Source organism: Sus scrofa, chromosome 2, assembly GCF_000003025.6.
Source record: "Sus scrofa isolate TJ Tabasco breed Duroc chromosome 2, Sscrofa11.1, whole genome shotgun sequence".
NCBI lineage: Eukaryota > Metazoa > Chordata > Mammalia > Artiodactyla > Suidae > Sus > Sus scrofa.
The window spans coordinates 28,541,878-28,556,282 of NC_010444.4; the positions used below are offsets into that span (position 1 = coordinate 28,541,878).

The 14,405-nt window shown below is 39.1% G+C and overlaps 1 protein-coding gene across 11 annotated transcripts in view; it reads left to right on the plus strand.

Annotated features, from left to right (window-relative positions):
• The window catches only part of LOC100737821, a 331,448-nt gene that overhangs the window by 44,901 nt on the left and 272,142 nt on the right, over nucleotides 1-14,405 (plus strand). The window contains exon 2 of one of the 11 annotated variants that reach the window (XM_021083217.1): nucleotides 4,868-4,942. The exons of the other annotated variants lie outside the window; for them this stretch is intronic. The gene's annotated coding sequence lies outside the window, so the exon portion shown is untranslated. The remainder of the gene's footprint in view (nucleotides 1-4,867; nucleotides 4,943-14,405) is intronic. 11 annotated transcript variants of the gene reach the window in all.

Here is a 14,405-nt window from a genome sequence, read left to right on the forward strand (position 1 = left end):
GCCTTAACTCTCAGCCTAAACCCATGACCTTGATTGCATGATCAGTCAGGAACCAGCCCCAAGCCAGGTGATAAAATCCTAGTTCCCTGACTTACTTGACCTTTTTTTATTTTCCCCTTCCCCCCTCTCTGTCTTCCTCTTTGAATTCTTTCTGTATTCTTCTGTGGAGGGAGCCTGTGTTCAAGTCCTGTCACTTGCTGGCTGTGTGACTTTTAAGTAAGTCCTTTAACCTTGCTGGCTGTGTGACTTTAGATAAGTCCTTTAACTTCATAAAGCCTCAGCTTTCTCATCTTTAAGTTGGAATTACAATAGTGCCAGTCTCATAGGGTACATAAGAAGTCAGGACTGGTTATGTAATTTGTGGGGCACAGTGCAAAATGAAAATGTGGGGCCTCTTGTTTAAAAGTTAAGAATTTCAAAACGGTGATAGCAGAGCATTACACCAAGTGCTGGCCCTTCTAAGCATAAGACCGTGTGTCACCTCGAAGGTCACACACCCATGATGCATGGATGGAATCAATGAGATAAGAAGTTTTACTGTTACTGGTACTATTTTTATGTCTCGCACTTCCTTTTTGTGCTCTATAGCTAAATATGCCCTGCTCCATCAAAACACACACCCATGTATTATTTAATTGTTCCTAGGGTCCCTTAAGTCTATGGACTTTTTTTTTTTAATTTCTTGCTTGATCCCAATGACAGAAATCACTAGGTGTAAGGAAAATCATTCAGAATGTCTCCATTTATATATTCTACGTTTTCTTTGATCCTTTTCCATGTTTATATCTGGGTTTGATTATACCGGTTCATTTTGTATTCTCTTGATTTCCGTGTTGTTCCATAGTTTTCCTAATTTAGTTTTTAAAATAAAATCACTTTAAAAATTAATGAAATGTCTGTTCAGTGTTCACACTTAAAACGTGGGTTCTAGGTCCTAAAGGAGACAGAGGCTAGGGAGGGAGGAAACTAGAAAAAACCAAGAACTGGAGAGAAAGACACAGGGAAGATTTCAAAGGGTTCAGTGTTTTTGGTGAGTGCGGTTTGGGGTCCTAGATGAGTGGAGAGCATACTGGTTAACAGTGATGATAATAATAGCTAACGTGTTGTGCTGAGTACTTTATGGAGCTCATTCCATTTGATCTTTGCAATGACTTAAGACAATAGAAGTGACCGGTATCACACAAGAGGGTACAGTAAACAGAAGAGGAGTCTAAGGCCTTGGGAAGTTAAGTAGCTTGCCATACTATTGGTCATATGACTGATAAGTGTTGGATCAAAATTGCAGCTACTCAGGCAGGTTACTGTAGAACTGGTACACTTGAGTGCTTTGTGCTTTGTTGTTATGGCTATTATTGCGACTGAATTATTTTAAAGCAAGTTCCAGTCCTTGTAGCATTTGGCCCCTTCATACTTTATTATACATTTCTAGAAAATATGGATATTTTCTTATGTAACTGTAGTACCATCATGATACCTAACAAAATTAGCTGTTAATTCCTTAATATTACATATAATCTAATCATATTCAGATTTCCTTGATTATTTCAAAAATGTCTTTCTTTTTTAATTTTTTATTATTTTTATTATTTTTATTTATTTTTTGTCTTTTTTGCTGTTTCTTGGGCTGCTTCCATTGGTATCCGAGCCTCGTCTGCAACCTACACCACAGCTCACGGCAGTGCCGGATCCTTAACCCACTGGCAAGACCAGGGATTGAACCTGCAACCTCATGGTTCCTAGTCAGATTTGTTAACCACTGAGCCACGATGGGAACTCCAAAAATGTCTTTCTTTAATCTTGATTCATACACATCAGGATGCAAATAATGATCTACACATTGCAATGCTTGTTACATCTCTTAACATCATTTTAATCTACAGTAGACTCACCTTTTTAAAAAAGTCATGTTGTTGAGAAAAACCCGGTCCACTGTCCCATAGAAGTATCCAATCTGAATTTGTCTGTTTGCTTCTCCACGATGTCATTTAACTTGTAGAACCTGTAATTCCTACACTGTATGTTGCCTCCTTTGGATATGTTGTTCTGGGTTGTACAAAGCAAATCTTTCGTTGTCTCTTTGAAAGATAACAGGAAAGATTTAATTTATTTCTCAGTGCTTTTGCTTTGGATTTTTGGATTTGTTTTTAAATATCAGCCTTGTATTTCCCTTACGGATGAACCATCATTTACTTCACTATTTTTTTTTCTCTGCTGTTTTATGCTTTGTTTATAGTTTTTTTCCCCTTCTTTAGATATGCTTCGGTGAACATCTTTGCAAATGTAATACTTTTTATCATTTCATTAAAATAAGCACCCATATGTGAAGTTAGCATGTCAAAAGTTATGATCATTTTAGTGGATCTTGAAATATATGAAAATACTTTCCACAGCAATGCTTTTTTTTTTTTTTACATTAAAAAATTAAAACAAGGATTCTTGGATTCAGTTGAAAGGTCTCACGGGTTCTTTGGGTAAACACAGACTCAGAGGTAGGTGTATAATTGAAGATTGGTCCCTACACTATTTCCTAATATCTTTTGAAGAGATAGCAAAGAAGATTGCATTGTGTGACTGAGAACAACACGTCCGAGAGAGGCAACAATGCTGTGAACTGCAGACAACTGCAGTGATGGCCAGATATACTGACTTAGGATGTCACAACATGACATGGTGATTTGGGCGCATTTCAGTACACTTGTTTTAAAGAGCATTTTTTTTTTTGTTTTCTTATGTTCTGATGGATTCCAGCTTGGTTATTCTAATGAATTCTACCAAGACCTAATTTAGATATCCATTTCAAAAAGATTCCTAGTCAGTTGAAGTGTCATAGAGCAATGTAAAAACATGAAAGGAAAGGAGTTCTCTTGCAGTGCAGCAGGCTAAGGGTGCAGCAGGCTAAGGAGCCGGCATTGTCACTGCAGCGGTTGTAGTTGCTACTGTGATATGGGTTCGATCCCTGGCCCGGGAACTTCCACATGCCGCTAGTGCAGCTGGACAAAAAAAAAAAAAGAAAGAAAGGAAATTTTCCAGTGCTTGCTGTTACAGTCCAGGTAGTTGTTTTGTCCTTGTTTTGCTTTTTTCACTAGATGAAGTTTTCTTCAGGTGTCTCTTGTACAGAATACTTTGTTGTCTTTAGGAATGAAGAATGTTATTACATGGTGAAAGGATAAGTAATTAGGATATTAGTCACACTGATTCCCTCACACTCATGACTGCCTTCTTATACCACTGTTGCATCTTTTCCTTGCTCGTGTGATAGAGCTTGTTGGCTAAATTAGAGTTCGGCTAAGCTGCTGTAACAAAGACACTCTAAAAGTACAGTGGTTTAGTAATGTAGAAATTTATTTGTCTCTCATGTTACGGTTCAAGGGGATTCAGGTATGGGGCAGCTCTGTTCCATATCGTCATTCAGGAACTTGGGCTCCTCCAATTTTTGAACTCTGTCATCCCTTAGGATATAGTCATTGTCTGTGTGATTAAAGCTTGGCCCCTGATAATTTCTGCTTTTTGTGATTGTTATGAGAATCAAATTGAATGAGTGAGTTCATGCACAGTGCTTAAGTAAAAAAGCACTTGTGGTTAAAAGCACAGAATTTGGGAATCAGACTGGCAGAGTTAAAATCCTGGCTCAGCCTTTACTAGCTGTGTGATTTTTTTTTTTTTTTTTTTTTTTTTTAGGGCTATACCTGTGGCATATGGAAGTTCCCAGGCTAGGGATCCAGTCGGAGCTACAGCTACTAGCCTACACCACAGCCACAGCCACCCAGGATCCCAGCCACATCTTTGACCTACACCACAGCTCGTGGCAATGCCGGATCCTTAACCCACTGAGCAAGGCCAGGGATCAAACCTGCATCCTCATAGATGCTACTCAAATTCATTTCAGCTGAGCCATGATGGGAACTCCCTAACTGTGTGATTTTCAAAAAACTACATGGAAGTTTCCATTGTGGCTCAATATCCATGAGGATGTGGGTTCGATCCCTGACCTTGCTCAGTGGGTTAAGGATCCGGCATTGCCATGAGCTGCGGCGTAGGTCACAGATTAGGCTTGGATCTGGTGTTGCCCTGGCTGTGGTGGAGGCTGGCAGCTGCAGCTCTGATTCAGCCCCCAGCCTGGGGACTTCCCGTATGCTGCAGGTTTGGCCCTAAAAAAAGAAAGGAAAAAAAGAAAAAAAAACTCTCAGAGATCTACTTTCTTCCTCTACAAAGTAAAGATGCTGTTAGTGCCTCCTTATAGAAAGGATTCAGTAACATCCTCCACTCCTGGATTTATTAAATGATTTATTATGCTCAATAAATCATGATGGTCTTTTTGTAGTTATTGTTATGTCTGTTCATTTTATAAACTCCTGAATCTATCTCCAAAAAAGTAGTAGTAAATGTAATTGTGTAAGTATGCACTTGTCATTCGCTCATACTTCTTGTTATTGCCTTGCTCCTTCATCCTGTTAACACGTTTACATATTCAGCTTGTATACTAGTTCCTATTTGATTTCTTGGGTAAGCATCTGCTGATGAGTTTATGTTCCAAGTCACATAGACCAGGCTATTTAGTGTGAACTCTTCAGCTTGTCTCAGAAGTTGAGTACACCTTTTTCATCATGGTCTCAGTCCCATGTAACCAATTTGAATGGATTCAGCTGGCACGAAGGAATCTCTGTGGATAGCCAAGCAATGTAATAAATACAGAAAACTCGGGATGATACACAGCTGCTTTAACCTCAGGATTTCTCTGCTTGATACCATTGCAATGACCCTGAATTATATTTTTCAGGTCTAATTTTGGGATTTACTTGCAGAATTCTACTTCTCTGATTTTATACAGATAACTTACAGCCCCGTGATTGCTTCTCATCTCTTCCAGGGACCCTTCCACGATTCCCATGTGACTGCAGGGACACTTCCCTCTTCCCCGTCCTGCCACCCACTGCTTATAGAGGTGACATGCTGCTATGTTGTACCATTGTGCTATCCTGAATACTGTGGCATTCAGCCTGGCTCCAATGATATAAAATGAGGGGGTATGGATGCCTTTTTCAAACTGGAGGCTAGCAAAAGACAAAACTTTCTTTTGTATGGAACCATTGGAAGTATAGTCTTGAGTTCTTGTTCTTTTAGAGAAATTGCGGGTGGGTCTTTTTCTTCCTCACACCCACACCTGCTGGCTGCTGTAGTTTTACATGGAGTAATTGAGCAAATGAAATACCAAACCTATAAAAGCTAGCATTATCAAAGTGAATGAATGAACACTTACCTAGCAGAACTGTAAGACATGGAAAAATAGGAAGACAAGTTAATGATCTAGAAATTGTATAGCATTGCTGTCTTAGAATCATGGCAAATGGAACATATGGCATTGGGTCATTTTTTGCATTGATATGAAAAGAAAATGAGTTTATTTTACAAATAAATGGAGTTTGTGTTTCTGTTTGTTATTCATGACGATAATGTTTACCTCTCTTGAAATAGAAATATGTCACCTAAATATTAAATATAGAGAAATATTTTTTCGGCTATTAATGAATAATTTTTCTTTACATGCCATGCCTTCATCCACTTCAATGAGCATTTTATGCTTTTCTCTTTGTTTGCTGTTACTTTGTCTGATACTGCTGTCTGTGAACAGATGCACCTTAAGAATAAAAGAGGGAATTGGTGAAAAGACAGACATGTTAAAATTATTTGTCTGAGTATTAGAATTTTAGATTAAGGCCTAGAATCAAATTCATTTCATACTCTCAAGGAGTTTGATACAACAGGATTCCTATTTTGAGATTCAGAATAGGCCCAGAATTCCATTAAAGTTGGCATTAAAAAAAAAAACTCCCATATCCATTGTTGTCACTGTGGTGGACATTTATTATTTTTATCTTCAGAGCATCCCTACATCAGAAGCTTCTTTTCCTTGTGGAAATCACCCCTGCCCTATTCTCGGTTGATGTGGCCCAAGCCTGACCAGTCAAGTTCACAGCAATTGGGTAAACAATGGGCTGTGTCTGAAGCCACATTAGTCCAAGTCAGCAATAAGACTTTTAAGAAAAAAGAGTTCTCTGTCCACTGAAATTTCTAGGCTGGAGAATGAAGTATGAAGCTGACAGAGGTGGTCTGGGCTTCTACATGGTAACATTCTACCTGAGACTGAAGCCACCTCTGAGAAAATTGATCCAAGAGATATACAAAGATTTTTTTTGCCATATTGTTTGAGCCTGAAGTGAGATTTATCCCTGCCACTGAATTTCTTATCCCCCCCCCAGACTGGCTGGTTTTATCCACTTAACAGGTAGAAGAGTTCTGGCCACTGCAATGATCATCATTTTCCTCAGGGAGCATTTGTTCCACACCTGGATCATTGCATGTTAACTACTTTCATATGTAACAGGAAAATCAGTATTAATAGAACAGTAGAATGCAAGGGCCACCTGGTCCAGTTTCTCATGAAATGCAATTCCCCCCTCTTGAATATTTATCACTGATAGTCACCCTAGAATCAAAATCACTTCATTTTTTTTTCTCCAAGGATGTCAAGATACAACAGTGTTTTCCTTTTTCAATTCTGAGTTTCAGAAGAAGACTGGAATCCTATTATGGTCCCTACTTAAAAACAAATCCACAATCATGTCAGATAACTTACCCCTACAAATGAGTACATTCCAATTTTGGACAATTCTAATTTTCAGAAAGTTTTTTCTTTTTTCTTTTTTTTTTTTTTCCCTTGTCTTTTTTTTTTTTTTTTTTTGCTATTTCTTGGGCCGCTCCCGAGGCACACGGAGGTTCCCAGGCCAGGGGTCGAACCGGAGCCGCAGCCACCGGCCTACGCCAGAGCCACAGCAACGCGGGATCCGAGCTGTGTCTGCAACCCACACCACAGCTCACAGCAACGCCGGATCGTCAACCCACTGAGCAAAGGCAGGGATCGAACCCGCAACCTCATGGTTCCCAGTCAGATCCGCCAACCACCGCGCCACGACGGGAACTCCCTCAGAAAGTTTTTTCTTTGATGGTGTTGAAACACGTTTTATTTTTATTTCACCCATTGGTTCTAATGCTTGAAACCATGCAGATTAAAGCAAAGCCCTCTTCTACAAGATAGCACTTCACGGGAGTTTCCATTGTGGCTCAGAGGTAAAGAACCCGGCTAGTAACCATGAGGATGCGGGTTTGATCCCTGGCCTTGCTCAGTGGGTTAGGTTGCTGTGAGCTGTGGCTCAGGCCAGCAGCTGCAGCTCTGATTCGACCTCTAGCCTGGGGTGCATATGCCGCATAGGCAGCCCTAAAAAGCAAAAAAGCAAAAAGCAAAATAAAAGCTAGCACTTCACATATTTGAAATACCAATCATATTTCTGCTCTGTCTTCTTTGCTCCCAGCTACAGAACCCCAGTTCCTTCTCCCATCCTTCACAAAATGAGGATATCCAGACTACCTCAGTTGTTCTTATCTCAGTTTACATCAGTTTATTAAATGTTTCCTTTTGGTATGGCACCAGCACTGAGCTAGGGCTTCCTTTGTTTTCTTTTAGACACCTTTATAAAGGCAGCCTTATACTGAACTATATTTTGGGGTTTCTGTTTCCCACCCACAGTTTCTGATTTGTAACAAGCCTCCTGTGAGCTCGTGCTTTACCTCTCTCTCATCTTTTTTTGTTGTTGTTTTCAAACAGTTCTAAAGCCAGGTTGGTGTGTATATTTTGATTATTTGAATCTGTTTTAGGACTTTTCAAACAACTGTAGACTTTTATTTCCCTAATTACTCAATACCATATGGAGGGTATTGTTTTGCCCATGCATTTCTTTTTTCTTTTATTTTTTCTTTTATTTTTTATTGTTATTTCCCCCAAAACACTTTTTTCCCCCACTGTACAGCATGGGAACCCAGTTACACATACATGTATACATAATTTTTTTCTCCCATTGTCATGCTGTGTTGTAAGTATCTAGACATAGTTCTCAGTGCTACACAGCAGGATCTCATTGTAAATCCATTCCAAAAGCAATAGTTTGCATCCATTAATTCCAAGCTCCCAATCCCTCCCCCTCTCCCCAGGGAACCACAAGTCTAATCTCCAAGTCCATGATTTTCTTTTTTGTGGAAAAGTTCATTTATGCTGTATATTAGATACCATATATGAGTGCTATCATATGGTATTTGTCTTTTTCTGACTTACTTCACTCAGGGTGAGAGTCTCCAGTTCCATCCATGTTGCTGCAAATGGCATTATGTTGTTCTTTTTTATGGCTGAGTAGTATTCCATTGTGTATATATACCACATCTTCCTAATCCAATCATCTGTCGATGGACATTTGGGTTGTTTGCGTATCTTGGCTGTTGTGAATAGAGCTGCAATGAACATGCGGGTACATGTGTCTTTTTAAAGGAAAATTTTGTCTGGATATATGCCCAGGAGTGGTATTGCTGGGTCATATGGTAGTTCTATGTATAGATTTCTAAGGTATCTCCATACTGTTCTCCATAGTGGCCATACCAGCTTACATCCCCACCAAGAGTACAGGAGGGTTCCCTTTTCTCCACACCCCATCCAGCACTTGTTATATGTGGACTTATTAGTGATGGCCATTCTGACTGGTGTGAGGTGGTATCTCATGGTAGTTTTGATTTGCATTTCTCTAATAATCAGGGATGTTGAGCATTTTTTCATGTGCTTGTTGGCCATCTGTATCTCTTCCTTGGAGAACTGTCTATCCAGGTCTTTTGCCCATTTTTCAAATGCAACTGACAAGGGCTTCATCTCTAGAATATACAAGCAACTTATACAACTCAACAGCAAAAAAGCCAACAACCCAATTGAAAAATGGGCAAAAGACCTGAATAGACATTTCTCCAAGGAAGATATGCCCATGCATTTCTGCCTCATTTGGGAACTTTGTTGTGTAGAATGATGTAAGAGTCAATCACTGTTACTCAAGTGACTGAAATAGCCCACTGACTATTTTATCAATTAGGAACTGTATTCAAATATAGCTAAGAAAGCATGGCTTAAATGCACATAAAGTAGTGTGGGAAGAGGCAGCCCAGAGCTGGTATGATGTTTGCATAAAGCTGCAAAGGACGCAGGCTCCTTCTGTACCTGTCTCAGTCTCAACGCCTGTCTCAGTTCTTAACCATCCCAATACCTGTCTCCATTCTCAACATTGCCTCATAGTTTAAGATGATTTTCTAATATCTAGCTCACATTCTAGGTAGTAAGAAGGACAAAAGGATTCTTCTCCTAATGGAAAAAGTTCCTTTGAAGGAGTTTCCCCCAGTTCCCTCAGTCCATTCACTGGACAGTATTAAATCACGTGGACGCAACTAGCTGCAAAGGAAGTTGGGGAAGTATTCTGGCTGGTAGCATAAGCAGACAAAAATTAGAGTTCGGCTACTAAGAAAACAAGGAAAGTGGATATCAGAAGACTACCAGCTATATTCCTGGAAAGCTATATTGAAATGTTTTCCTTCTGGCCTTGGAAGCAAAGAGTAGTAAAAAGAACTACTTAACTTGGACAATTATCTTTCCTTGCTTTTCTATGACCTTTGGGTTTGGTATGTTCTCTTTTCCTCTAGGCCTTTGTGTAAAAGTTAAAATGCAGTTGTTTTCTCAGCCCTTCCTCCTTCGCTTTTATTTGCTTGCATTTAATACTAACCTGATCACCTTGCAGTAGCAAAGATGAAAATTGTTGGAACCTAATGGTGTTTGAATTAAATTGAGCTCCTTCTTTAATGCAATAGGAAAGGCCTAGTCTTTCTCTCTTTAATAACAACAGTGGCAATAATTAAACTTGACCTAATCTTTAATACAGTCTCACTTTGCATACAGTTCTTATATGTACACATTTTAACCACAATTTAAATATCACCAGTTTCCTAACAATATGGTTGAAATATCAGTTACAAACTGTAATGACAGAAGTTGCATAAATTACAAACCTTGCTGCTAGCTGTTTAGTCCATAAGTCTACGTAAGTGACAGATGCCATCATGATCAATGACCAATCTTGTTGCTTTTTTTTACTGATTGGTGATTGTGCATCTGTTACTCAGTTCACAGACAGCAAAGTGTGTGTTTGTGTTGCCTCCTTGTTTCCAAGTGATAAACACATGTGACATTTTACAAATATGGGTAACCAAATAGAGATTGTTCAACAAAAATGCAACTGCAACAAAGAAATGAAAGTAATAATGCTGAAAGTGAAGTTTGAATCAAACATAAAGGGTGTGTAGAGGAAAGAGCTGATTGTGGGAACGTTGGCATTACTGTCTTTTGAAAGACATGCAATCACAGGAACTTGATGAAAGCAAATTTATTGACTTAAATGGAGAAAGTGGTTGTATGAAAGGATAAAAGCATCCCAGAGGAAGTGACACCAGCAAAAAAAATCATATAAAAGGAACTCTTGGGGATATTTCATGATACTTAAAATACAAGTGATAAAATATTGGAAGTGGATGCAAACTAGAAAGCATTGTAACAATTTACCAATGCATAGAAAAGATGCTCACTTCACATTGTCAGTTATATGATGAGAAGAAGGCAAGCATCGCCTAAGCTAATCTTGATAAGTTTTTTTTTTTACAAATAAGACATATCATTTTCAATGTTTTTTAGTACTTTAATAAATACTGAGTAAACATCAGTTTTTATCAGTTCCTTATACATTTACAACCAATAGCGAGAGAGTTTTTAATGTTCTGACAAAAACAGAGGTCACAGAACAATTGTAATCTTTTCCATTAAGACAGTTTTGCACAGTCTCAACTTACATGAACATTTTATGGTCCTGTGCTACAGTGCAAAGTGAGGGTTGCCTGTAATTCACAGAGTTATATTATTTCATATCCACAACAATTTTGCAACTCAGGTAAATATTATCACCCTCACTTCATTCATTCATTCATTATTCATTCATTTATATAAATGAAATGACAGATTATGTAGGTTCAAAATTACATAGCTAAATAACTGGCAGGACTTAAACCATGATAATTTCACTTTAAATTCATTGCTCCTCATAGCCTCACTACCATGATGCCCACATTCTTTCTAAATAGTCCCATTGATATGTGAGGTATAAACAGGGAAAATGTCCTAAATGTTGAGGCCACCACAAATCTAATGTGTTCCAGGTCACATTCCACTGGTTGGTGGGTTAGTTATCATTCTTAGGTTGTGAGCAACAGAAACTAACTCTAACAGGTAGATTGATAGTGTAATGGTCCCAGCAAAGCATGTCTCCCTGTAGCCACTTTTCTTGGGAAGGTTTCTTTGTCACTTCTCCCATTAAGGGATGAAGTCTATTCTCTCACCCCTTAAATCCAGGCTGGTTTAAACTATCTGACCCATAGAATTCCATGTCAGGGCAGTTGCAACGTGTGCTTTTTTCCTCTCTGAACATTTCTCCATCGTTTAAAGAAGCCCAGTGTAGCTCACCGGAGGATGAGATGCCACATGGAGAACTGAGGTGTTCCCCTGATAGCTCCAGCTAGCTTCCGAAGAAGAGGGTGAGCGAGGCGATCCAGGGTCACTCAGCCCCTGGCAGATCTTCCCACTGACTGCAGATGTTTAAATGAACCCAGCTGATACCATGTGGAGCAGAGACACACCATCCCAGCTGAGCCCTACCCACATGGCCAATCTGTAGAACTGTGAGTGAATAAATGGTTGTTATTTTAAGCTATTAAGTGTCGGAGTGATTGATATGCAGCAAACAACTAAATTAAGTAGAACGGGGAACTTATTGGGAGGATTTGGGGTTGTTTATAGGACTGAAGGGAAAGGTGAAGGATAGAAAGCTTTGTAACAGGAATTGATCAATAGTCTTGCCTGAGTCTCGCTTCTGGGGTGAATGCTCTCCAGCTATTTCTCTTGTTCTTATGTTGTTCTGCTAAAGATTCAGAGCCCTGAGGGAGAACATTTGATGGGTCACATGTCCATCCTGTGGATGTATTGATTTATGAGAGGAGAATCTGGCAGAAGGAACTTCCAGTTTCTTCTTGAGCTTTTGTAGTTGGGGAGGCAAACACTTGGACTTATCTCCCCACAATTGTACACAGATGCTTCCTCCTAAAGAAATGTAGGTGCTGCCACGGAGGGGGAATGGGTGATGGACCTTGTCAAAATGAAAGCTGTCCACACGGTCACGTCTCCTCCCTGATGAGGATTTTATTTTATTTGTTGATTTATTTATTTTTAGGATTTTAAAATATTTATACAAAGTTTGTTATTTCGTGGCAATTAAATTTGTGGGGAAAAAACTATGCCCATATAACAGGCACATAAGTCAATATATGGGGAGAAATTGCATCTTGGGTTCAGAAGGTTAAAGGTAAAAAGGGCTTTAGAGCTCATATGTCCAAGGTCCTCCTTTTATAAATGAGGAGATGGAACCAAAGGTAATTAAGCCAAAGATACACTGAGTTCATGATAAAGCCAGAACTAGAACCTAGGTCTTCTTTATTTTTTTTCCCCCCTTCTAACTCTCCATAGCTTCAGTTGGATTTGGAAAGGGAAAAAATTGACCTGAAGTGTTTTAAATTTGCTTGTTACCTTTCTTTTGGTATTCTCATAGCAAGAACTCTTTGGAAGGCCCCTCTGACTGTGGTGGCATCCTGCTTATCCTCCCGCCCAGCCCCCGTCCTCTCTTCCCCACTACGAAACACTCAGGCCAATACAGGTTTCCTCTGCCATCAGAAAGAAAATCATTCCCATGAAACCTTTTTAAGCTGAAATGGCTTACAGTGAAGAAGCAATGAATTTAGGACACATCTTGCTAATGAATGCATGAAAATAAATTGAGATAAAGCACAGAGGCCCACAGACAGAGTTCAAGACCTCGGAGGTTGATGCTGAGATGCCTAGTGTAGTTCTTGGGAAGGAGCTTGGGGATGCTACTCTCCCTGCTCAAGGTTTGAGCTGCTTCTATAATAGCTTGCTGCAGAACAAAGGCCAAGCACTATTTTCTCTTTCGGCCTTTCTCATAAAAGAGAAAATCCTCTGCAAATTTCTTTTGGTTATCGTCAACAGGTACCGATATAGGTCTTTCATAAGAGTGAAGTGGTGGAAGACCAACTTTTGAAAAGCAGAGCTGTATTGGTCTGACCAGTCTAAACCAGAAAAATCAGATGCAGCTGATGTTTCAAAATCCAAGCCAGCTGGCACTTGAATCAGGGTAACAGTGTCCGGTTGAGACTCAAACCCTCTTAGAACTTTGGTTTTGGTGGCTACACCACATTGTATTTTCCGTTTGTTTTAAATCTCTTGGTTTTTTGAAGGATATTTGCATAAAAACAGCATCTTTGCATTCTTGTCAGATCTTGATGGATACTGTTTTTCTAAAGTCCTAATCCTGTTACTGAGACATGTCCATTAATCTGTACCATGGGGGATTATGGCATCTGGGAAGAAACAGCCAACTGGAGAATCTCAAATTATCTGAGCATAGACCGATCAAGGAGAAAAGACCCTGATTATTATTAATGAAAAATGGTGGCAAGAGTTAAAAACAAAGTAATAAATAAGCAAGGGCATAAAAAAAGGAAGGAAAGTTATTATAAATTGAGTTTAAAGAATATTTAGAACTCTGGTCTGGAGGGAAACAAGAAACAGTAGTCGCCTCTGGGAAGAGGGAAGGAGGGCTAGAGATTGGGGTAGGAGGTAGACTTTGCAATTTTGAAGACTTTACCTATTGAAAAATAACTGAATGAAAACAGCAAAACACGTATGAACTGCTGCAAACAGTTCCTTTACCAGAAGCAAGTGTTTTATTTTGAGAACTTTCATTGTGTTTTTTCATGCTTCAAAGCACGTTTGGGGGAAGAAATTATAAAGACATCTCCCTTAGCATTAGTCTCTGGACTTTTTAAGTAATTTGGGGTTTTCCTTGGCTAAAATTTCATTTGTTTTTATCCTTAAGATTTTTTTCCTTTTTCACTCATATCTTATTTCAGTATTTTCTAACCTGGTATTAATCACCTTTTGTCATTCTAGAGACTCTCTGCCTAGTAAATAATATTCAGTTTTCCATCTTTCTAGCCTTCTTGCACAATATTTGAAATTTTAAAAACAGCTCCCACTCTCCCCCCTTATTTTCATCACATCTCTCTTATCCCCTTAAAATGTGGTCATTATATTTAATGGACCAATTTTGCTTACCCTAAAAGTAGATTATGTCGTCTTTTGTTGGCTATTTCAATGTGTGTAATGCATTAAATCAGGGTTTGTGACTATGGGTTTCACATTGGCATATATGGAGATAGCAGTTTGCAGCAGCAGTTTAATGGAGATTTTTCCATTTTGAAAGACATGATTTTTGATGTTTCTGCCATCGTTTTGCCTCCTCTGGAAATAATACCAGGGTTGCCGTTATTCGTGATAGGAGAGAGACTGCAGAAAGAAAGGATGTTGGCTTCAA